Here is a 25,174-nt window from a genome sequence, read left to right on the forward strand (position 1 = left end):
CTACAGAGTTGGGCATCACAGAGAAATGTTGGACACATGGCCAGCAAGCAAAAAGGAAGGCATGGGTCAAGCAGGCATGGCCATAGGGGAGGAGAGGAATGACCATCCAAGAAGTCTGCACACGGCCCTGTCCTTTCTGGCTCTATGAAATGAAAAGTTTTATTTCCTGCTTGAAAAGCAAAGTTTCAAGAATCAGCAAGCAAATGGGAGAAGGAAACAGAGACTGTCTCCTTACCCTCGAAATCATATTCAGACCATCCATGAGGCTTTATGAGGCCAGTTGAGAGAGGTTGTGAAAGACTAGTCTCTGCCCCTTATGGCACCTTCTCAAGTCCTCATTTCCTAGAGGAGAGACCTTGGCTACAACCACAGGATGCCTATTCCCCAAGATCTTTGAAGCTTGGAAGAGATTATTCTGGCATCACTGGCCTCTCAAGCAGCTTTCACCAATTAATTGCCTCTTTCCCTCTCTTTTTCTACCCACCTGTCCTCTCCCCTACACCTAGTCAGCCATCAGCCTCCATCACGGCCATCATATTCATGGAGGTCATGATGCACTCAACAATGCACCTTTAGTTAAAGGTCAAAGTGACTGAATCTACTCACCTACATTCCTGGCCCACAGGTTACATGAACCTTTAGCCCCTGACATTATCTTTTGAACTCTAGTTTCATACAAACACAAAAAACAAGAGCAAAACTCAAGGTATGGAGGAAAAAACATGGTTATTTTCCGGTGCTCGCTCTTCACCCGAGACGCAACAGGCAGTAGTCTCCGCCTGCCTTCTGATGACAGTGGTGGTCCTGGGCTGGGGCCTCAAGTGTCAGTCAAGACACAGAACAACAAAAGTAGGAAGCTGGATGCTGCTGGGCGGCCGCTCTCAGAGCAACCACTTGACGCAGCTTCGGGGGCATAATTAATTTAGATACCATGTGAAAGTCAGCTCCTGGAGCTGTGTGATTCTGCAGCCCTGGAAGGGACTCTTGAGAGAAAACGACCCAAAGAAGGAGATGGGAGAAGGGGAACACATGACGGTGAAGGAAGAGAGGTGAATTTCAGCTCTAAGGAAGTTTTCTCCAGAACATTTCTCTTTAACTTTATATGGGAATATATACAACAACAAGGATTAAAATGTATATATGGCCTCAGGAAAGTATCCGTGCCATTCGTTAACCACCAGGTCATCTCCCTGGCTCTGTAATAACAACACAAATTACTGTCTCATGTGTAAACTACTGAGCATTTATTTCTAATGCTCATGCTTTACAATAAGAATTATGCATAATACTAAATGTGTCAATGTATATTATTGGGAGTCTTATTTTATTTCAACAATAATATAACTTTGCCAACAAAGATCCATATAGTCAAAGCTATGGTTTTTCCAGTAGTCATGTACAGATGTCAGAGCTGGATCATACAGAAGCCTGAGAGCCAATTGGTGCTTTCAAACCATGTTGCTGGAGAAGACTCTTGAGAGTCCTGTGGACCAAGGAGCTCAAACCAGTCAATCCTAAAGGAAATCAACTCTAAATATTCATTGGAAGGACTGATGCTAAAGCTCCAATACTTTGGCCACCTAATGCAGAGAGCTGACTCATTGGAAAAGACTCTGGTGCTGGGAAAGACTGAAGGCAAAAGAATAAGAGAGCAGCAGAGGAAGAGAAGGTTAGATAGCATCACTGACTCAGTGGACATGAATTTCAAACTCTGGAAGATAGTGAAGGACAGGGAAGCCTGACATGTTGCAGTCCATGGGGTCGCAAAGAGTCAGACATGAATTAGCCATTGAAAAACAACAACAATGTCCATCTACTTCTGATTGTGACTGAACAACAACAGATTTTATTGTAGTTGGTATGTTTCCAATCCTAAATTCAACAAGTAAAAAGGGAAAAATTAGTATTAATAAAATTATTAACTAGAAATGTGTGACAAGATAAATGGGCCACCAATAACATAATATACCCAAAGAGAGAAACTAAATGAGTAGTTGTGCTCTGAGAGAAATGAAAGACCAATCATAACAGACACATGTCATCTCAACAAAAAATAAGCAGTGTTGAAGGCTTGCAATTTTAAGCGCAATGTTAGAAGCCAGTGTGTCTAATCCCATTTAATCCTAGCAACGATCCTATAAAATTGGTACAATTATTGTCTCCATTTTACCCCTAAGCAAATTGGAGCACAAAGGGGATCAGTAACATATTAAAGGCCGTATAATTGGTAAGGAGCAGAACTGGAATTCAAGTCCAGGCTGACTGAAGTGCCCATGATTTTGCCAGTAAGATATACATGATCCCTAGAACCAGCAACCCACATTTGTTCCTCTGTACTTAACATTGGGCTGAGTGTTTTACTATCTTCTAAAGCATTAACATAAATCCATGGCATATTCAGTTCTACTTCAGCTAGTCTGAAAAAAAAGAACATCAAGAAGCTTCAAGTGAGTCCAAAAGAGGAAGAATTTCTTAAAGTTTATCCAGGATAGTTCAGGGGAAGTAGCACTCTGGCCAAATAGTGTGACCAGTTCAAATAACTTAGCCATAGGAGGGATATTCCAGATCAGTTCAGTTCAGTTTAGTTGCTCAGTCGTTTCTGTCTCTTTGCAACCCCATGGACTGCAGCACGTTAGGTTTTCCTGTCCATCACCAACACCCGGAGCTTGCTCAAACTCATGTCCATTGAGTTGGTGATGCCATCCAACCATCTCCTCCTCTGTCATCCCCTTCTCCTCCTGCCTTCAATCTTTCCCAGCATCAGGATCTTTTCAAATGAGTCAGTTCTTTGCATCAGGAGGCCAAAGTATTGGAGTTTCAGCTTCAGCATCAGTACTTCCAATGAATATTCAGGACTGATTTCCTTTAGGATGAACTGGTTTGATCTCCTTGCAGTCCAAGGAACTCTCATGAGTCTTCTCCAACAACACAATTAAAAAGTATCAATTCTTCGGTGCTCAGCTTTCTTTATAGTCCAACTCTCACATCCATACATGACTACTGGAAAAACCATAGCTTTGACTAGATGGACCTTTGTTGGCAAAGTAATGTCTGTGCTTTTTAATATACTGTCTAGGTTGGTTTCTGCTTGGCTTCCCTGATAGCTCAGTTGGTAAAGAATCTGCCTGCAATGCAGGAGACCCCGGTTTGATTCCTTGGTCAGGAAGATCCCCTAGAGAAGGGATAGGCTACCCACTACAGTATTCATGGGCTTCCCTTGTGGCTCAGCTGGTAAAGAATCCGCCTGAATGCAGGAGACCTGGGTTCGATTCCTGGGTTGGGAAGATCCCCTGGAGAATGGAAAGGCTACCCACTCCAGAGGTTCTGGTCTGGAGAATTCCATGGACTGTATAGTTTCTGGGGCCACAGAGTCAGACACGACTGAGCGACTTTCACTTTCACTTTCATTTCAGACCAAGATCATCCAAATATCCCTCTTGCTCTGATACTATAATTTCCAAACCTTAAGATTATACTTTTATTTCCTGGATTTCTTTTTCCCCCTACAATGAGAGAATGGGAGAACCACTGGCATCACTTCATGGCTTTCTCAGAATAAATTAATAAACTGACATTCTTATTTATACATCAGTGTTTGTGAGTTGGGATACGTCAAGTCTGCCTGCTTGACTAAATTATCAAAGCTGAATTGTTTGATCTGTTACATCAAAGACCACACCAAAGTTCTGCCATTTTGAGAACCCGTTGGTAAAGCAGTTGACCTCCTGGCCTTTCAAGAGGATGTATTAATACTTATTTTGTGCTGAGCTAAATAAATGTGCACTCATTTGTTTTTGTTTTGTCTGTTTTTCATGTGTTGTTTCTTTAGTCACATACAATTTTTAAAACTATGGGAAATATATCTCTTTGACTATGGATTGGTTGACATGATTTCTAAGGTATACAATTCCCTTGCAAGACATTTGGCCCTGTCCAAAATCAATAAGACATCTGGTCCATAAAACATCTGGTCCAAGGACTTCCCTAGTGATGCAGTAGTTAAGAATCCACCTGCAAATTCAGGGAACACAGGTCCCGTTCCTAGTCCGGGAAGATTCCACATGCCACGAAACAACTAAGCTCATGCTCCACAACTACTGAAGCCCTCGCACCCTTGAGCCCAGGCTCCAAAACAAGAGAAGCCACTGCAGTTGAGAAGCCTGTGTACAACTAGAGCAGCCCACACTCACCACAACTAGAGAAAGCCCATGCGCAGCAATGAAGACCCAGCACAGCCTAAAAGAAATACAAAATAAGTAAGCCAGAAAGAAAAACACCAATACAGTATACTAACGCATATGTATGGAATTTAGAAAGATGGTAACGATAACCCTGTATGCGAGACAGCAAAAGAGACACAGATGTATAGAACAGTCTTCTGGACTCTGTGGGAGAGGGAGAGGGTGGGATGATTTGGGAGAATGGCATGGAAACATGTATAATATATAAGAAACGAATCACTAGTCCAGGTTCAATACAGGATCCTTGGGGCTGGTGCACTGGGATGAGCCGGAGGGATGGTACAGGGAGGGAGGTGGGAGGGGGATTCAGGATGAGGAACACGTGAATCCATGGTGGATTCATGTTGATGTGTGGCAGAACCAATACAATATTGTAAAGTAATTAGCATCCAATTAAAATAAATAAATTTAAATTAAAAAAAAATTTTTAAGACCTATGGTCCACACATAAAGCTCCTTGAAATTTGGTCCTATTCAAAATGTCCATCACCACACTTGGTCCATGACAAATGATTTTGGATAGAACAAAATAACAAAAAAAAAATTTTAGCATGGACCAAATATCTGTTAACCATACAATAACAAAAAAGATGAAAAAAAAGTAGAAGAGGAGGACAAATAAACATTAATTAATAGCCAGTGTAGTACTATTTGGGGAGAATGACTTTGAACCAGAATTATTCATGTTCCCAGGAGAAGAAGTTGAATAGAAACATAAACCAAAGTCACATAAAATGAAGGCTAAATAAAAGCCTTAGAGAAAGTCAGAGTTCTTTGGTCTGTTCCTAATTTCCAGAAAATGCGTTTACAAATGGTCAGGCAACTGAGCATCTGAGATCTAATTGTGTCACATCTAACAAACTGGTTTGATGTTCTCCTTTTAGAAGAGCAGATGGAGTCGTCTAAAGACTATGAGAAACCCCTGAAGAAAGATGTGACAGTCTGAGGAACAGACTTAAACTAATGTTTAAAAAAATAAATGCTTTCGTGAATTAGCAAGGATTTTGCAATCCAGATCTAAATGAGATTTTCATCATTCTTTAAACAATGCCAAAGTAATTTTCTGGTTTTGAAGAAGAAAAAAGGACAAGAATTTAAGAAGCTAAGTAAAGAGCAATTGATGAGAAGGAGTTCGGCGTGAATGCAACATCAAGGAAAATGGTTTCAGAGGGTTTTTCTTGTATTAAAAATGTCTTTAAAATATAGGGCACTGCAAAGAATAATATAATAAACACTTGTGTATCTAATACATAGTTCAAATAAATACTCATATTTTGTCATACTTGCTTCAAGTCACTTTTGAGAGAAACAGATCCTTATAAATACAGTTTACATCCTCTCTATTCCTCTTCCCAGTTCAATTCTCCTCCCTTTCTCCCCAAAACTCATTACTATGAGTTTTGACGTGTACTACATCTACTATATAGGTATGCAGTATAAAACAGTACCATATATACAAGTATATATACAAAGTAAGTGTAGTATTAAAATACATATAAAATACATATAAAATACACCAGGACTTCCCTGGTGGTCCACTGGTTAAGACTCCGAGCTCTGACAATGCAGAGGACCAAGATCCTACATGTCACACGGTTTGGCCAAAAAAAGAAAAAAATACAGATTGGAAAAACACCAAACTTGTATATCATGTAGGTATACATGTAACTCATATATCTCGTGTACTTTCAACTATATTCATAAAATTGCTTTTAAACTGAGACATTTCAGAGAATAAATTTCAGAGTTAGTTGACGTGGCTAAAATCTAGTGGCCATTCTTGGAAAATAATAAGAATAGAGATAAAATTTAGAGCAAGGACTTTGTTATAGTGAATTCTGAAAGCTATTTTATAAATTCTGAGCATATACAGAGAATGAAAAGGGATTTCAAAGATGGTGATGTGACCAAAAGTTCTACCAAGAAACTCATGTTTTATAAATTTGAAATCAGAAATGAAACGAGTCCAAATAGATTTCAAAGGTGAATTGAGGTACTATAAAAGATTATGGTGGCTCATTGAACTCTCTTCCAGGCATGCTAAGCTACTCTCTGGGAATAATTTACACAGCTTTGGAAACGACATTAACTCTTCAAACCTCTAGGGTACTCCTTAGTAAGTTACTATCTGATGTACTGATTTTTCTTAGCACCTAAATTATTCTCACAACAGTAGCTCTTTCCTGAGATTAAGTTATGGTCTCCATAAACCATATAGTTTTCTGATTACTTAAGTGTTCCTGTGACTTTCAAATGTGCTCAACTTATTCACAGAAGTAATTTAGGCCACCTAGAAAACCCACCTAAACAAGTAAAATTCACTCTGATGCTACTGTGTCCATATGCTTAAAGACAACGGTATGAAAAAGGTCAATCTGATACATTCAAGCCTATTAAAGAATCTACTGACTGTACTGCCAATCCAAATGTCCATTATGATTGGCAAGCAAAGCCAATTAAATAAGGAATGGTTCACTTATGGCTTTTATGCAGTCAGAACTTCAGTGAGTTACAAATGCTCTATAAGTCTGGCTCATGGTCAGATTTCCTTGGGATCATTAACAGTCCCTTGGTAATTTTATCAAAGAGAGAGGTATCGATCCCAGTATCCCAGCCAAATTTTAACTTACAGAATTACAGCTGACCCTCCCCAAATTCCCTCAGATTAAGTGATATATTCTGTGAGAATAAGCACCCCTGACTTCTAATGTGCTTCATCAAACCCACGGATGTTTCAGTTCAGTTTAGTCGCTCAGTCATGTCCGATTCTTTGCAACCCCATGAACCACAGCACACCAGGCTTCCCTGTCCATCACCAACTCCTGGAGCTTGCTCAAACTCATATCCATTGAATCAGTGATGCCATCCAACGATCTAATCCTCTGTCATCCCCTTCTCCTCCTGCCTTCAATCTTTCCCAGCATCAGGGTCTTTTCAAATGAGTCAGTTCTTCACATCAGGCGGCCAAAGTATTTGAGTTTCAGCTTCAGCATCAGTCCTTTCAAAGAATATTCAAGACTGATTTCCTTTAGGATGGACTGATTGGATCTCCTTTCCATCCAAAGGACTCTCAAGAGTCTTCTCCAACACCACAGTTCAAAAGCATCAGTTCTTTGGTACTCAGCTTTCTTTATAGCTCTTTATAGAGCTATAAAGCTCTATAAAGCTTTCTACTCAGCTTTTTTATAGCTCTTTCCTTATAGCTCAGCTCTCACATCCATACATGACTACTGGAAAAGCCATAGCTTTGTCTAGATAGACCTTTGTTGGAAAAGTAATGTCTGCTTTTTAACATGCTGTCTAGGTTTGTCATAGCTTTTCTTCCAAGGAACAAGTGTCTTTTAATTTCATGGCTGCAGTCACCATCTGTAGTGATTTTGGAGCCCCAAAAAAGTAAAGTCTGTCACTGTTTTCAATGTTTCCCCATCTATTTGCCATGAAGTGATGGGACCAGATGCCATGATCTTTGTTTTCTGAATGTTGAGTTTTAAGCCAACTTTTTCACTCTCCTTTTCACTTTCATCAAGAGGCTCTTTAGTTCTTCTTCACTTTCTGCCATAAAGGTGGTGTCATCTGCATATCTGAGGTTATTGATATTTCTCCCAGTAATCTTGATTCCAGCTTGTGCTTCATCCAGGCCAGCATTTCTCATGATGAACTCTGCATATAAGTTAAATAAGCAGGGTGACAATATACAGCCTTGACATACTCCTTTCCCAATTTGGAACCAGTCTGTTGTTCCATATCTGGTTCTAACTGTAGCTTCTTGACCTACATACAGATTTCTCAGGAGGCAGGTCAGGTGGTCTGATAGTCCTATTTCTTTGAGAATTTTCCAGTTCCTGCCTTGTCCAACTCAATAACACAGAAGCCTTGATGAGCCCACAGAAACCTCTTCTCCCACCACACACTCAACAACAAAAAATGAACCTATTCTAATTCTTCTTTAGTGTGTTTTTGATCACTCCATTGGCAGGATCAACTCAATGTGGCATAGACAGACGTTTATTTACAACCACCGATTTCTCTACATGCCTTCCCAGCAAAGAGAGAGAAGATGAAGTGTGAAGAGCAAAGCCATGAGCTTTGACTCCTGCTGGAAAAAGACAAAATCATCAGCCTCACTGTCTACGCCCCTTGGAGATCAACTTTAGCTATACTGGTTCAGAAATGGAGGTCGGAAAACACCAAGCAATGACATTACTTTAGCAAAATGAGAAATCTGATCAGTACTTTTTCCCTGAGAACACCTAGGGAAGATCATCTCTAAAGGGGGGTAAACTAACATGGAGTAAAGTGGCCCAGAAGATGAGGCAACTGTAGTGTCCCACCAGTCTGCAGGATAACTTGGAATGAGAATCCACAGACTAGTGGATTTTTAATTGTCAGTCTTATAATTTTGTCAATAGAAAACTAAATAATATGTTATTTAATTGCTTGATTTTATTTGAAAACTCAGTTGATTCAATGAGAAAAAAATGAACTACCAGGGTTTGATATCACTCAGGTTTTAATCTCGAACTCATCAACAAGTTAACAGAGTTCTAGTTTTCATATACTTGTTTTGTATGTTTATACAGCTCAAGTTACCTATAAACACTAGAGTGGGATTTCTTCGGTAATAAGGATTAGAGGCATTGTTATTGTGGAAAATAATATAAATGATTATAGTTAAGAAAGCACTAATGCCATTCCTCGGAATATAAACTACAGCATAGTTGGCTGTGAAACATAAATACATCTAGTTAACACTTAAGCACATTTTGAGGGTCTGAAAAATCATCTTTTCTCTTTCTGAGCAATACTGACACTCATTACCACCTTTGAATATAATTTCATGCAGCTTAATTTTCTTATTTATAAAACTGTTTCCAGGTGTGATTATTATTCATCCATCACATGATATATTTTTAAAAATGAAAACTGACAGCATTCACTTCTAAAATTTATGTATGCTGGTAGAATGCTCTAATTATACAACAAAGTAATTTAGTTAATGTAATTTTTTTGGTACTCAGTTATACTCCCTAAAGATGTTCGTAAATTAAAAAAAAAAATTAAACTCCAAGTCCATGTATTTTTTCATTAATACTATTCACGATTTCTTTGTGGATTGTAACTATATAACCCAAGGTGATGTCTGCTAATTCTTTCTCAAGTTCCTTTTCTTAATCTGCATAATAAGAAACCCCAAGGATAGACAGAAACAGCATCTTTGATATAATCGTGGGCTCACAGCAAACTCTGACAGTAGAGTCTGAAAGGATTACTTCAGAAGGTAGGTCCTGAAAGTGAGAAAATTCAGGGAAATTTCAGACATCCTTAATCTATTTGTGAATGCAGACAGCAGAAGTACAACAAATGACCCCAGTACTAAAGAACTCCAGAAAGGCATTCCACTTTGTATTAAGATATAGGTGCAATCATTCATTCATTCAACATTTATTGAGAGCCTATTAGATGACTGGCACCAGGTAGAGCTTCCCTGGTGGCTCAGCTAGTAAAGAACCCACCTGCCAATGCAAGAGATACAAGAGACATGGGTTTGATCCCTGGGTCTGGAAGATCCCATGAAGAAGGAAACGTCCACCTGTTCCAGTATTCTTGCCTGGAAAATCTCATGGACAGAGCAGCCTGGGGGGCTACGGTCCATGGGCTTACAAAGAGTTGGACATGACTGATCACTGATGCACCTATGCCTACTAAGGTACCAGGCAGCAGGAATTCAAGAATGAAAAGGATGGGTCTCTGCTCCAGTCTGGGGAGGGAAGGGGGAAGACCGATGCACAAAGGATTTGCCTGTAGTGGTTAAGATTGAACATGGCTACAAGCTTCTCCTGGAAATGATGGTGATTCAGGTAAACATCAGTCAAGTCTGCTCTGAAGGAAGATCCGTGGTAAAGAACAATCGAGCAAAAGACCCTGGCTCCCGGGGTCCTCCTCCAACTGAGCATCAGAGTCTGCTGGCAGAAACCCTGTAGTCTCCAGCTTAGAAATCCCTCCCCTGTTGCATCAAGACTGTTCACAGACCTTGAGTCCTACAGCAGGTGTACCCAACCTCTTGGATCTAATGCCCAGTGATCTGAGGTGGAACTGATGTAATAACAGTAGAAATACACAATAAATGTAATGCTCTTGAATCATCCCTAAACCAATCCCCCGCCCCCCACCAGCGGTACAGGAAAAACTGTCTTCCATGAGACCAGTCCCTGGTGCCAAAAAGGCTGGGGACTGCTGTCCTAGAGGACACCCCCCAACAAAGGGGCCTGGTGGGACTTTCTGCCTGCAGCACTGTTTATTTATCCTCTCTCATAATTAAACCTTCTTCTAATCCTACAAGGTAATAATATTTGCAAATGGAGAACACCTGGCTATCCAACATGATGAATTTTCCAGGCTTCTGGGAAAAGGGTTGTTCAAGCCAAAAGAAATCTAACACGCCCCCAGAAAGTAACCTGAGCCCTTCACAATATGAATACACAGGCACAGGGGTTAAATGTATAATGTATATTCAGCACAGAGAAAGCATGAATATTATGTCTCTGTGTGTGTGCGTGTGTGTGTGTGTGTGTGTAACCACAGAATTCTAAGCTTGTAGGGTGTGCTTTACATCTATATCATATGTTATCCAGATACCAGTTGTATATTATAAGCTGCATATGCAATACCATATGGACACCATAAAATATCACATGTGTTGTCAGGATAATTTTACATTTAGTGCATGATTAAAATGTCTTATATTATACACCTATCTTTTCTGTGTGTGCATGGATTTGTCTCACAAATTGCTTTCATTATCAAATTCAGATATCAGTCAAAGTTAAAGTCTCTTTACTGAAATTTAATAAAAAGCAATATGGAAACGTGACTACAGTTTGTTTTTCTTCCCTAGATTTTTCTGCCATGCAGCATTTAACACTGGTGCAGCCGTCAATACCCATTCATCTGCTATCGGGCAGCTTTTTCCTTTCACTCACTGTGACATTTTTAAAGTGGCAAAAAAAAAAAAAAAGAAAAAAAGCTTAAAACAGCATATTTGTCACTTTTTTCTTTCTAGTGACCTTTTAAACACTAGGGAAAATTATATGTACTAAACCCTTTAATCACTCCATGTACATTTCACAGTAGTGCTTTCTATAGGGGTATCCTTTAATTAAATTTAAGAAATTTACATTGTACACACTGCTGTTCATTTAATTATTCAAACATTTAAACATAAGAAAACCTCATAACTTTTAGCTATGGCAACCATGTGATGTAACTATTATCTATATTAAGAATCATTTTTTATAAGGAGAATTTCAGAAATAACTTGTACATACCCTCAGCTTCCAGTCTTTAAGTCCTGATAAATAGCTACATGAAGCACTTTCCTTCAGTATTTAAGAAATTTAAGAATTTAAATCCAGTGAAGAAAAACAGTCTTTATGTTTCCATATGGTTTTTTATTAAATTTAAGGAAAATTAAGAAATTTAAGGAAAAAGATACGTGGATGGCAAGACATTACATGGAACGTTTCTAGGAGGAAGATGTTGATTGGGTCTCTGGGCTTCCCTGGTGGTCCATTGGTTAAGAATTCCAATGCTGGGGTCATGGGTTTGATCCCTGGTCAGGTAGCTCAGACCCCACAAGCCACGGGGCAACTAAGCCCAGGAGGCACAACGTAAGATTGCCAGTGCCACAACTAAGAGCTGACACAGCCAAAAATAAACAAATACAGAAGTAAATATTAAAAAGAAAACTGAATCGCAACCCTATTTTGGATCAGCTGTGTGACCTTGAGGGAGTCACTGTGTATCTTGATTGCACCCTTATGTCACCGTTTGCAAAATAAAATACTGATAGCCACTTCTTTTCATCACAGTATCATTGTGGGGATCGAATTAGTAAATATCTGTGAATATGCCCTGAAGTCTACTTTAAAAATGAAAAGTAACATGACTTTTAGTTCAAAAACAAATATTCTCTGTTTTCTAGAAGTGGAGAAATTTAAAATTCTTGTAACACAACCAGAAAGAAACCAAAGGTTTAAAACAAGCTAAAATATCAACATTAGCAGTACATTATTTTAAATCAGTGTCCTTTCTAAAAAGAGAAACAGAAATACTGCTGTCCCTGCTATAGAATGGTATTACAAATTGCAAAGAGTAGTAATTCTGGAGTGCCCATTTAGTTTCATTTTTATTCTTATCATTTTCACTATGACTGTCACACCTTTAGACACGAATAAGTCTCATAGACATAGAAAACAAATGTATGGTTACCAAAGGGGAAACAAGGAGGGATAAGTTAGGAATTTGGGATTAGCATAGACTATATATAAAATACTTTATCTATATATATAACTACTATATATAAAATAGATAACAAGGACCTACTGTATAGCACAAGGAACTATACTCAATACTCTGTAATAATCCATAAAAGAACCTGAAAAAATACATAAACATATATATACATATATAACTGAATCACTTTGCTGTACATCTGAAACTAACGCACACTGTGAATCAACTATGTGTGTGACTTCTAAGTCACTTCAGTTAAGTCAGACTGTTTCTGACCCCATGGACTACAGCCCACCAGGCTCCTTCATTCATGGAATTTTCCAGGCAAGAATACTGGAGTGGGTTGCCATTTCCTAGTCCAGGGGAACTTTCCAAGTCAGGGATTGAACCTGCCTCTATTCCATCTCCTACACTGGATGCGGATTCTTTACCACTGAGCACGTGAGAAGCCTGTAACTTTCATACTAGAAAAGTTTTTTTTAAAAAAAGGAAAGTGAATGGGCAGCACACCCTAGGTCAGAATCTCTTATTTCACCACTTATGAGTTAGCCACCAAGAGAAACTTGGTTTCTCAAATCATCAGTTCTCTGGTCTCTGCAACTGAGAACATAATACTGAACACAGAAAGTTCTTAGGAGTTCCTGCTCCCTCATAAATAGTGTATCTTAGTCAGTCAGTCAGTTCATTTGCTCAGTTATGTCCAACTCTTTGCAACCCCATGGACTGCAGCACACCAGGCTTCCCTGTCCATCACCAACTCTCAGAGCTTGCTCAAACTCATGTCCATCGAGTCCATGATGCTATCCAACTATCTCATCCTCTGTCATCCCCTTCTCCTCCTGCCCCCAATCCCTCCCAGCATCAGGGTCTTTCCAGTGAGTCAGTTCTTCACATCTGGTGGCCAAAGTATTGGAATTTCAGCTTCAGTATCAGTCCTTTCAGTGAATATTCAGGACTGATTTCCTTTAGGATTGACTGGTTGGATCTCCTTGCAGTTCAAGGGACTCTCAAGAGTCTTCTCCAACACCACAGTTCAAAAGCATCAATTCTTCGGTGCTCAACTTTCTTTATAGTCCAACTCTCACATCCATACATGACTCCTGGAAAAATCATAGCTTTGACTAGATGGACCTTTGTTGGCAAAGTAATGTCTCTGCTTTTTAAATATGCTTTTAGTTTGGTCATAGCTTTTCTTCCAAGAAGCAAGTGTCTTTTAATTTCATGGCCGCAGTCACCATCTGCAGTAATTTTGGAGCCCAAGAAAATAAAGTCTGTCGCTGTTTCCATTGTTTCCCCATCTATTTGCCATGAAGTGATGGGACCAGATGAAATGATCTTCGTTTTTTGAATGTTGAGTTTTAAGCCAGCTTTTTCACTCTTCTTTTCACTTTCATCAAGAGGTTCCTCCTTACTTTCTGCCGTAAGGGTGGTGTCAGTGTATCTGAGGTTATTGATATTTCTCCCAGCAATCTTGATTCCCGCTTGTGTTTCATCCAGCCCAGCGCTTTGCATGATGGGCTCTGCATATAAGTTAAATAAGCAGGGTGACAGTATACAGTCTTGAAGTACTCCTTTCCTGATTTGGAACCAGATTGTCGTTCCATGTCTGGTTCTAACTGTTGCTTCTTGACCTGCATGCAGATTTCTCAGGAGGCAGGTAAAGTGGCCTGATATTCCCATCTGATATCCCGTAGTTTGTTGTGATCTACACAAAGGCTTTAGCATAATAAAGCAGAAATAGATGTTTTTTCTGGAATTCTCTTGCTTTTTCTATGATCCAACAGATGTTCCCAATTTGATCTCTGGTTCCTCTGCCTTTTCTAAATCCAGTTTGAACATCTGGAATTTCATGGTTCACAGTACTGTTGAAGCCTGGCTTGGAGAATTTTGAGCATTACTTTACTAGCGTGTGCTGCTGCTAAGTCACTTCAGTCCTGTCCGATTCTGTGCGACCCCATAGACGGCAGCCCACCAGGCTCCTCTGTCCCTGGGATTCTCCAGGCAAGAACACTGGAGTAGGTTGCCATTTCCTTCTCCAATGCAGGAAAGTGAAAAGTGAAAGTGAAGTCGCTCAATCGTGTCCGACTTGTAGCGACCCCATGGACTGCAGCCTACCAGGCTCCTCTGCCCATGGGATTTTCCAGTCAAGAGTGAGATGAGTGCAATTGTGTGGTAGTTTGAACATTCTTTGGCATTGCCTTTCTTTGGGATTGGAATGAAAACTGACCTTTTCCAGTCCTGTGGCCACTGCTGAGTTTTCCAAATTTGCTGGCATGTTGAGGGCAGCACAGTGTATATTAAGGCTCTGGTTTGTAATACAGAGAAACGGTATTTATCACTGTTGTTTTGGCAAGAACTCTCTTACCATACTTTGCTCTGATAGTAAGGTGGAAGACAAACTGATTCTGGAGTTCAACAAGAGTCCAACCAGCGTTCTAGAAAGTTGCTGTGCCCGTGTTTGGGCACCACATGAGGACAAAGAAGAAAGCTGAGCAGCGCTGAAAGCAACCCGCGTTGACACAGTGGGGGAGGTGGGGCGGGAGTGGGCGTGGCCCCCGGGGCTGAGTCTCGCCCCTTCTCCCTTTCCCCTCAGTGGCCACGCCCAGAGCAGCCGCTGAGTCCTTACTACTCGGGGATCCAAACAGACACAGCCACCTCCGAAAACACTATGGCATCACCTCTCCCATCAGTTCAGCAGACCCTAAGGAAACTGAGTGCCTACTTACGCAGAAACTAGCTGAGACTCTGAATCCCTCTGGGGTTTGGGAAGAGGAACTACAGTGCAGGAATTTCATTTTGGGAAAATGAACTTTTCAGTAAAATGTTTTACTTTTGGATCTCATAGATGAAGAGTACATACAGAAGGTGCTGATACTAATTGATGTGTTGTGTTGCCCGAAGACATGTTTATGGAAGTGTCTTCTTCACCTCATACTATGATAAACTGAAATTACAGGAAGAAGTAAATGATGTAAGGGGCTTCCCGTGTGGTCCTAGTGGTAAAGAACCCGCCTACCAATGCAGTAGACATAAGAGATGCTGGTTCCATCCCTGCGTCCGGAAAGATCCCCTGGAGGAGGAAATGACAACCCACTTCAGTATCTTTGCCTGGAGGATCCCATGGACAGAGGAGCCTGGTGGGCTACAGTCCATGGAGTTGCAAAGAGTCGGGCAGGACTGAAGCGACTTAGAACACACCTAAAAGATGGAAGAGCTGTTGAAGAGGCATTGGTAACCAGTTATCAAGTTGCACTTTTGTGGAATAGAGATTGATATTTTGTTTGCAAGATGGACACTGCAGAAGACTTGGATTTAAAAGATGACAGTCTGCTTAAATTTTTAGATATAAGATGCATAAGAAGTCTTATTGGTTGCAGCATAACTGATGAAATTTTACTACTAGTACTAAGCATTGCTTCAAAGGCAGTGCGGTGGTAAAGAATCTGCCTGCTATACGGGAGACTTGGGTTCGATCCGTGGGTCAGGAAGATCCCCTGGATTAGAAAATGGCAACCCACTCTAGTATTCTTGCTGGGAGAATCCCATGGACAGAAGAACCTGGCAGCTACAGTCCATGGGGTCAAAAAGAGTTGGACACAACTGAGTGTGTACACACACACACACACACTAAACCTTGACAACTTCAGGTTAACCCTAAGAGCTATCAAACTGTGTGCCAAATGCTGCAACATCTATTCCAATATATTAGGTTTCCTTGGTGCTATTTCCTGGGCTATGATAGTAGGAAGAACTTGCCAGTTTTATCCAAATGCAGTAGCATCAACACTTACACATAATTTTTTTTTGGGGGGGGGGGGTAGGGGGGGGGGTATTTTCCAAATGGAAATGACCAAATCCAGTCCTATTGAAACAGCCTGAAGAACACAGTCTTAATTTGCCTGTATGGGACCCAGGGCTTCTCAAGTGGCACTAATGGAAAAGAATTGCCTGCCAGTGCAGGAGATGCAAGAGACTTGGGTTCGATCCCTGGGTGGGGAAGATCCCCTAGAGGAGGAAACAACAACCCATTCTGGTATTCCTGCCTGGGAAATCCCATGAACAGAGGTGCCTAACAGGCTACTCTTTGGGCAGCAAAGAGCCGGACACAACTAAGCGACTGTACATACACACAGTTTATAATATCAAGGTCACTAGTATTTTAATATATTCTATATAGAACTATCTTATAAGCCAAAGTTGTATGGGCATTTGTGCTTTAAAAAATAGTAATGGAGACTTCCCTGTGGTCCAGTGGTTAAGACTCTGCTTCCAATCAGGGGACATGGATTCAATCCCTGGTCAGGGACCTAAGGTCACACATGCCTTGGGGCAACTAAGCCCGTGCCCCACAACTACTCAGCCTACGCACCACAACGAGAGAAAGCCCAAGCACCTCAATGAAGTTTCAGTGAAGCAAAAAAAAAATTTAAAAAAAAGCTAATAAAAGAATACTAAAAAAAAAAAAAAAAGATTCCATCTGGGAATCAAGATGAAGTTCTCCCCATCCTTCAAGTGGTCGTCTTGGAGCCATCTTGATTTGGTTTTGGCATCCTAATGAAACAAAGTCTGGAAAGGACAGCCCTCCCCCTCAAGGCTAAATATCACTGTTAGTTTGCAACCTCCAGAGTTTGATTTGTCACCTGGGTGAAATTCAGAGTTGCCCCTCCCCTACACGGAGGACAAAGAGAGACCAAAGGAAGAGGCAGACCCTCCATATTGGTAGGTGGCAGGTGTAATCAGCAAGGAAACTTACTTAAGAGGCTTGTCACGGGACCACAAGATGCTTAGGTCTCTGCCCCTCCTGGTCAGAACTTTTTAAATGTATATAGATGCCATTACTATGTTTAGTCATGTATATACCATCCAGATGGTCTCAACAACATCTCATCCCCTCAAGGCTCTGTCTTTGAAATAGCTCCTAGTGTGCGAATGGTGGGTGAAATGTGTATTTCAAAGACAGGGGAGAGGGTGTGGAGCCTCTGATTGCCTGCATCCAACTGGCAGGTCAACAATCGTCCTGGGATGTCCTGGGACTTCCCTGGCAATTCAGTGGTTGAGACTTCGTGCTTTCACTGCAGAGGGCCTGGGTTGGATTCCCTGGTGGGGGAACTCAGATTCCACATGCCTCATGGTAGAGTCAGACAAACAAAAACAATCGTGACATCTTTGTCCCTTCCCCATCATCCTCTCATACGAACAGGAAGTGAGGTAATGGGCTACTGTCATGCCTGGTGGCAACCAGACTGCTCTGATTAAGTACACTAAACAACGCAAGAAAGGAGAGTACTACGATCGCTTGAAGCCGTCGTGTCAGGGAGGTTCTGAACAGGGTCCTGGGCTGGGTCTTAAAGTATGAATAAAATTTACTAGCTGGCAAGATTCGGGGAAATATTCCTTAACAAAGACAACGTGTGTCCAAATCTCAGGGACATGAAAGGACATGGATGGTTCACTGTGTGGAAGCCAGATTTGAAATTTGAGATCAGACGGGGATCAACAGTGACTGTCTCACGGCACCATACTGAGAAGTCAGGGTTTTAGCCTCTCTTCTGCTAGGACCCAACGAAGTGTTCAGCGGGAAACAAACTTTTCCAGATTCTGTGTTTTGGAAAGATCATTAAAAGTTTGTATATAGAATGGGTTGCATTGAGGAGGGTGGGGAGATTGCACAATAAGAAATTAATTAGGGGGCTTTCCTGGTGGCTCAGTGGTAAAGAATCCACGTGCCAATTCAGGAGACACAGGTCTGATCCCAGACCTGAGAAGATTCCACATGCCGCGGAGCAACTAAGCCTGTGTGCCACAATGACTAAGGTTTTGCCCTAGGGCCCATGTGGCGCAACGACTGAAGCCTGCATAACCTGGGGCCCACGCTCTGCAACAGGAGAAGCCACTGCAACAAGCCCACGTGCCTCACTGGGCAGGAGCCCTTGCTCCCAGCAACTAGAGAAAGCCTTGCACAGCAACAAAGACCCAGCGCAGCCAAAAAAAATAAATTTTTAAAATATTCGCTTTTAAAAATTATTTTAGGAAATTAATTAGTAGACTTTAGAATAGTCCAGACAAGAAATTGTGTGCCCCTGGACTAAGGCAGCATGGGTGTAAGTTCAAGAAGGGGACAAGTAGGAGACGGAATCAGAACATAGGGAATGAGTGTAAGAAGTGGGAAAGAGAAAGCAGCTAGGTTTTCTAGTTTCCTGACTAGGGTGCCTGAGTGGATAGTGGGCAGATTAAACATAATGAAATGTTTTTCCATGTGAAAATGCTCAAACACGAACACACCAGAAGACATAATGAAGCAGTCCTATGTTTGCACTTATTTACAACAAATGTTTAGATTTCTGAGACACTTTTGTTTATATTTGACATTTGGAAATAAAGGCTAAACAATTCTATTCCTATATACTTAAAATCACTTTGAGTGTGCGGTAGCTCCAAACGCTAGGCCATCTTCTGGGCAATGATATGCTTTCCCAAATTGGGACATAATTCAGCAATAATGTGTCATGCTTGATAATGTTCTCAACAAAACATGACACAATTTCCTTCCATTTACGTGGTAGTGGCAGTCTTAGAAAATTCTGTATATCTTTACACGGTACAAATTTACTGTACAGTGTGCATTAATTGCTCAGTCGTGCCTAACTCTTTGCGACTCCATGGACTGTAACCCACCAGGCTCCTCTGTCCATGGAATTCTCCAGGCAAGAATACTGAAGTGGGTTGCTATTCCTTTCTCCAGGGGATCTTCCCAACCCAGGGATTGACCCTGGGTCTCCCACATTGCAGGCAGATTCTTTACCATCTGAGCCACCAGGGAAGCCCCAAAATTCTATGTATCTTTACATGGTTCAAGTTTACTGTATGTTCATAGGTAAAATGGTGTTATACTCCAGGCTTAGAAAATTGTGAACAACGTTTTCCCTTACATGGATGCCTGTTGAGAACATCTGAGGTTGTACAGAATACAAGACCATTCTCTGTGTGAGACTGTCCTGAGTGTTACAAAATCTTGAGTGTCTCTGCCTCCTCATATACTATGGTGACACTTAAGTGATTTTAGCAACCGAAGCATTGAGGCAATTAAAAATACTCCCAAGACATTTCCCAAACATTCCCCAGGAAATCTATCACTCTGACCCCATTTAAGACTAGTGTGTTTGGGGAATGTTCCAGAGAAAACACCACAGCATCCTCTTTTTCAGCATCTGTGGGTACCATTTCAGCCCAGTAATTAAAAATCTCCTTCTTTAAAGAGGGCCTTCCCTGGTGACTCAGACGGTAAAGAATCTGCCTGCAATGTGGGAGACCCAGGTTCAATCCCTGGGTCTCAAGGATCCCCTGGAGAAGGGAATGTCTATCCAGTCAAGTATTCTTGCCTGGAGTATCCCATGGACACAGAAGCCTGGTGGGCTACAGTCCATGGGATCACAAATAGTCGGACATGACTGAGTGACTAACACATACTTTACTTAAAGGGAACTAATGATCTTGTTAATTGAGAAATCTTCTTAGCTTTGAATCAAACTGCACTAATGGTTAATCAGAAAGCATGAGAAGAAAAGAAATCAGTATCTGTCAGTTATTCTTTAGTTTTTAGAAGAAGTCTCATCTCTGCCTCTGAGTGTTGGTGGGGCCTTAAGCACTTCATGAACTATAACAGGACCTGTCAGTCTAGCAGTAAAGTTCAGGGCAAGATGTGGAGAATGAGCCTAGCTTTACTTTATGGCTGCCCTGGCCCACTAGATTGTTGAGTCTAGAGGCATGCTGGAGCTAGCTCAGGCTGGCTTTTGAAAGCCAACCTAAATTTTGCTGAATTTGTGAGCTGGTTAACAATATATTAGAAACTCAAAATTACGCATGGTGACAGTATTCAGGGCTTCCTTGATGGCTCAGTGGTAAAGAATCTGCCTGCAATGAGACACAAGAAACATCAATTCAATCTCTGAGTCAGGAAGATCCCTGGGAGAAGGGAATGGCTACCCACTCTAGTATTCTTGCCTGGGAAATCCCATAAACAGAGGAGCCTGGTGAGCTACAGCCATGGGGTCACAAGAGTTGGGCACGACTGAGCAACTAACTAGTATTCAAATGATGGAAACTGGAAGACACTGTGAATCAGGCCTCTCCTCATTGCCCAGAGCCAATGGTTAAGCATTTGCTGGTACTCCATTGGTTGAAGTTCTCCATCCTGCAGGACAGGGAGATTGCCCCTAAAGAGGCATTTTTCAGAAGTCCATCATCCTCTACATCCCATCTTGGCCACAAGCTGCTCATTATAACTTCAGTGCTTGGTGATCGTGCCTATGTGTGATCACACTTACATGTTACTTGTGGACACCTCAATGCTGTTTCTCTGAAGCATCCATGCAAGGGTATCATGGACAAACTGCCTCTATCCTGGGCTAAAATGACTCACCCCAAATAGACACTTTTGGGAAACGCTAGCACTGCTGTCCACCAAGGAGTGCATTCCAGGCTTCCCATAACCCTCTTAACAGCAGTTCAGTTTTACTCAGTTTCAGCACGAGTATAAAAGTAGATTCATTCCTTCTTCACTCTATCATCTGTCCCTGCAAGCCCAAGCTTGGGGAAAAGCCACAGTTGCCTCTGAAGTGACTTGAAACTTACAAATCCCTGAGCTTCAGTTTCTGGGTCAAAAAGAGTAAAGAGTTTTGTCAGCCTCAAGTCACTAGATGCTGTAGAAGTCCATCAAATCTGCTGACTCAACACATTTTGCTTTAACTATTTAGGAAAGATGCCAACTGAAGTTGAATGACAAAAGAGATGTACAGGGAGTGCGAAAACTAAAGAGAAGGCAGGAAAATGAATATGTATTGTTATTCCTACTTCAAACAGTCTGACAGCATTTTCACTAGTTATTCTGTCTCCTTTCTGCACCGTATCTTCTGAACTAGCTATTATTTTGGCTATTTTACAGGTGGCAAAATTAAATGGGACTTCCCAGGTGGCTCAGTGGTAAAGAACCTGCCTGTCAAGCAAGAGACACAAGTTCAGTCCCTGGGTTGGGAAGAACCTCTGGAGAAGGAAATGGCAACCCACTCCAGTATTCTTGCCGGGAGAATTCCATGGATAGGGGAGCCTAGCGGGCTACAGTCCATGGGGTCACGAAGAGTTAGACATGACTGAGCGACTAACACTTAATACTTAAAATTAGTTTGGTCAGATAAATAAGCTAGGTCTGGGACATTTGGAGAACTCAAAGCTAAAATCCTGGTTTTCTAAGATCTTCCTCTCAATCACTCTGACTCCAGTATGTGTTTCCCATTTGGTAACATGAAGGTAGTGTAACTAAGGTAGATTCAAGGTATGTTGCCCTTGAACCTCACCCATGCTTAGGCTTTTATATAAATGAACCTCTTAAAATAGTTGAAGAGTCAAACATCCATTTAGTTCAACTGAATTCTAGGACATTTTTTAAAAATCAGTATAAGCTACAATAATTCATATTATTAATATTTGATCATTGTATCTTTTTTCTCTTTTTCCTTTTTTGAAGCAAATTTATTGAGATATAAAAGCATGCAATAAACACAATAAGTGTACAACATAGTTAAGTTTTATGTATGTATAAACCCACAAAACCATTTTTACATTCAAGATGATGAGTTTTCTATTACCTCCCAAATATCTTCATGCCTTTTGTAATTCCTCTCCCTTTCCCATCCCACCTACCCCTGCAGGCAAGATATGATCTGCTCTGTCAATATAGATAATTTTTTACGCTCAAAGTTTTATCAAATTGACTCATATTATATGTACACAATATCTGGCCCCTTTCACTCAGCATTGCAATTTTGAGATAAATTCATGTTGTTAAATCTGTTGCCCATTTCTAATCAGGTTATTTTCATATTATTGAGTTATGAGAGTTTTTTATGTATTGTGGATACAGTGCTTTAGCAGCTATATGCTTTGCAAATATTTTCTTCCGGTCTGTGGCTTGTCTTTTCAGTCTTTTAACAGTATCCTTCAGAGAGAAAGAGTTTTTAATTTTGATGAGGCTGAATTTATTAATATTTTATTTTACAAGTCATATTTTTGACATCATATCTAAGAAATCTTTGTCTAACATAGTGTCACAAAGGTTTCTACTTATGTTTTCTTCTGGAGGTTTTATAGTTTTAGGATTTACATTTAAGTCTATAATCCATTTTGAGATTTTGAGTTAACTTACATATACACTATCAGGTTAAGATTGAAGTTTGTTTTTGTTTGTTTTTCATATAGATATCCAATTATTACATTTATTATTTTGCATATATGTTTCCAGTTATTCTAGCATCATTGTTGAAAAGACTATCCTTATCCATTGAATTATCTCTGCATCTTTTTCAAAAATCAGTTGTCCACATGTGTGGGGGTCTATGTTTAGTTCCTTTTGTTTCATTGACCTTTTTTCCCTATCCTTATGTTATTGCCATAGTTTATTGGTAATGTAACTTTATAAGTCTTGAAATTAGGTGATACTAGCATTCTGATTTTGTTCTTCTTCAAAGTCATTTTGGTTATTCTAGGTTCTTGTATTTCCTTGCAAATTTTGGAGTTAGCTTGTCAATATCTCACACACACACACACACACACACACACATACACACACACAAACACACTCACACAGAGCCTGTGAGTGTTTGATTGGGTTTGCATTGACACTATGGATCAGTTTGGAAAGAACTGACAACTATATTTCTATATACTCGCAACAAACATTCAAAATTTTAAAATGAAAATTAATATCACAATAGCATCAAAATATTAAACACTTTAAATATGATAAAAGATGTGAAAGACCAGTTCACTGAAAAGCACAAGACGTTGCCAAGAGAATCACAGACCTGAATAATCAGAACAATGTACCTTGTCATAAGTCAGAAGACTCAACGCTGGAATGATTTCTTTTCCCTTTAATAATGGAAGCAACTGCATTTTTGCTTCTCTTTGACTATGTTCTGCCTAAAAGAATCTGAGCAGAAAAAATATGTGTAACTTCTGAGTCATATCTTTTTCGATTTCCATTTTTTCCTTCCTTTGGGTCAATGAGAATGGGGATAGAATTTGAGGGCAATGCCTCTTCAAATCTAGTCTTCTGACCAGCAGCATCAGCATTACCTGGGAGCTTTTTAGAAATTCAGGTTCTCTGTCCTCACCCCAGACACACTGAATCAGAAACCCTGGTGTTAGAGTTCAGCACTCCCTGTTTGGAAAAAAAAAAAAAAAACCAGGTGGGTCTGATGCAGGGTAACATTTGCCAGCTACTGCCCACTGGGAATGCAAAGCATCAAGTACGGCCTGACTGGCTGATATCCTCACTGAGCGAGTTGCCCACTCTCCCTGGACCACCAGCCTACCTCCATCCTCTTATGTGAAGGAGAAATAAACTTCTTTTGCTTGAGACATCTGTAATTTTTTGCTTGCTTTTTGTGTTTCTGAAATACCTTTTTATTGGAGTCTCACTGATGTAGGCGTTTGTCATTTTTGTCTCTTTGTTATACCAATTTAACCCATCCCTAGGTAAGGCCCCTTCTTGCCTCCCTGTGATATTCTCCTGTCCTTGTGTCTGGGAAGTTTCTCTTTTAGGATACACTGTTTATCTAAATGCTATCAAGAGCATCACTTCATGTCAAGGATTGTATTTGCAAGGATTGTACACCAAAGAGTACATCATAATAAGAGTCAGTACCTTTCCTGTATACATCTTGACACTTGGAAAAGTTGGATAAATAATAAAGCTACATAATATGTTATATTCAAAGATATAAATTATCATATTCAAGTTAATCTTAAAAATTTAAATATGAAACATGCATTTTCCTTTTTGCATAATTTCTTCACTTTTTCTCTAACTTTGATGAGGAACTATGAGGTTTATCCTTTCCCTTCAAAGTATTAACTTTTTTTCAATCCATTCCTATCATGTAGGTACTTTAGTCATCAGTAACAGCAAGAATTATCCTGAAGACTTGTTGGAAAGAATTGAGAAGGTATGAATAGCCCTAGTTGCTAAAAGTAAAAGAAAAACTCTTTAGATAATATTCACACTTGACTGTTTATCAAATCTTCAAGCAGGAAAAGAAGAATTATGATGTGGAAAAAATTTAGTATTATTTTAATCATTTAGGTAGGTAGGTGATAGGAAGATAGATATAAAGATAGATAGATAGATAACTTCCCAAAATATAGTGAAATACTGTCAATAACTTGATGGAAATTCTTCAATGATTCATCACAAAGCACTTCTTATGATGCTTGAAACAGCCTGTCAAACAACTTGAATACTTCCTGGTGACAGGAGATTCAAGTGTTCACAGCTCGCTCAATATTCCACTTATTTGTGAAGCACCTACTCTGTACCATGCAGCCTCTTCAATTTTTGAACAGTTTTAATTGTTTTAAAGTTCTAACTCATACTGAGAGGAAATCCTCCTGTAAAGAGCTTCAACACAGCTCCAGAGAAGAAACACACTCTGCTGGAGGTTGGAGAGAGACACACAACTGCCTCCAGGAAGCTCAAAATGTCATGCGGCCAGGGGTTCGGGGTCTGACAATGGAATAATAAATACTGAGCTATATGGGGGTTCCCAGGTGTCTCAGCTGTAAAGAATCTGCCTGCCAGTGCAGGA

General features: G+C 40.4%; 1 pseudogene; it reads left to right on the forward strand.

Annotated features, from left to right (window-relative positions):
* Nucleotides 1-722: 722 nt before the first annotated feature.
* On the forward strand, nt 723-22,695 carry LOC147372574 (poly(A) polymerase alpha-like; annotated as a pseudogene).
* Nucleotides 22,696-25,174: the final 2,479 nt, after the last annotated feature.

The sequence above is a fragment of the Bos grunniens genome, chromosome 5, assembly GCF_055505025.1.
Source record: "Bos grunniens cultivar Pamir isolate PY7600 chromosome 5, Bosgru_T2T1.0, whole genome shotgun sequence".
Lineage (NCBI taxonomy): Eukaryota > Metazoa > Chordata > Mammalia > Artiodactyla > Bovidae > Bos > Bos grunniens.